The sequence below is a fragment of the Saccopteryx bilineata genome, chromosome X (genome assembly GCF_036850765.1).
Source record: "Saccopteryx bilineata isolate mSacBil1 chromosome X, mSacBil1_pri_phased_curated, whole genome shotgun sequence".
Lineage (NCBI taxonomy): Eukaryota > Metazoa > Chordata > Mammalia > Chiroptera > Emballonuridae > Saccopteryx > Saccopteryx bilineata.
In genome coordinates this window covers 38823952-38825535 of record NC_089502.1, presented here as the reverse complement: position 1 = coordinate 38825535, position 1584 = coordinate 38823952, and positions in this window count along the sequence as shown.

Below are 1584 nucleotides of genomic sequence, written 5' to 3'. Positions count from 1 at the left end.
ATCGGCCTGGCGTGCAGGAGTCCCAGGTTTGATTCCCGGCCAGGGCACACAGGAGAAGCGCCCATCTGCTTCTCCACCCCTCCCCCTCTCCTTCCTCTCTGTCTCTCTCTTCCCCTCCCACAGCTGGGGCTCCATTGGAGCAAAGTTTTCCTGGGCGCTGGGGATGGCTCTGTGGCCTCTGCCTCAGGCACTAGAATGGCTCTGATTGTGGCAGAGCGACGCCCCAAGATGGGCAGGGCATCGCCCCCTGGTGGGCATGCCGGGTGGATCCCGGTCAGGCCCGTGCGGGAGTCTGACTGCCTCCCCGTTTCTAGCTTCGGAGAAATAAAAAATATATTTTTTTTTTTAAGTGAGAGGAGGAGTGATAGTGAGACTGCCTAACCCAGATCTACCCAGCAACCCCCATCTGGGGGCAATGCTTGAATCAACTGAGCTATTTTTATTTTTAGCTCTTGAGGCTGATGCACTCAGACTAACTGAGCTATCCTCAGCCCTGGGGGCCAACACTTGAACCAACGGAGCCACTGGCTGCAGAACAGGGAGAGAAGGGGGAGAGGGAGGAGGATTGAGAAGATGGTCACTTCTTGTGTGTGTCTTGACTGGAAATCAAATCTCGGACATCCATTAGCCAGGCTGACACTGTACCCACTGAGAAAACTGGCCAGGCCTAAAAATGAAAATTAAAAAAAAAAAGTATGTGTCTATCCATTTTATTTTTTATTCAATCTCAGAGATTTCCCCTCTTTTCTTTCTCATGGCTTCCTAATCTGCCACCAATGGATTGGTAAAAACCATATTTCCCCATGTATAAGATGCTCTCATGTATAACATGCACCTTAATTTTAGGTCCCAAAAATTGGAAAAAAATTTATTACATAAAGTTATTGAACTCAAGTTTTATTCATCATAAAATTCATACAACTCCTCATCACTGTCAAAACTCTCATCCATTAGCTTGTTCACATCTGTGTCTGATGACAAGTCTCTGTCTTCAACAATGAGTGCAAAAACAAGTGCGAAAAAGCAGGAAAGGCAAGTAAAAAAACCCTGCAACCACTGTATAAAATGTACCCAGTATTTATACCCCAAATTTTTCGAAAAAAGATGTGTCTTATACATGGGGAAATGCAGTAATCTTTAATTACTTTTTAGAGAGTGAGGAAAAGAGAGAGACACAGAGAGAGAGAATGGGAGAAACACTGACTTGTTGTTCCACTTATTCATGCAGTCATTGGTTGTTTCTTGTATGTGCCCAGACCGAGGAATTGATCCTGCAACCTCAGCCTGTCAGTATAACCTGACAAGGTCCCCACCAACAAATTTTATATAACCCCTTTTACGCCTTGTATGGCCAGTAGTCATGGCCATCATGGCCAGGCAGGTGCAGGTTCTCATTGAATTCAGACAGATGGTAAAGAAACAGTGGAGCCAAAAAATGGTGGGCCATTCCTTTATGAAAGTCTCGTACTGGCCGATGAGCAAACACACAGGGAAAACACTTTCCTCTTCATTCATTCAGAGTTCACAAAGCCCTGATACGTTATCTGGTTCCAGAACCAGGAGAATCTTCTCCAGTTTCTCCTA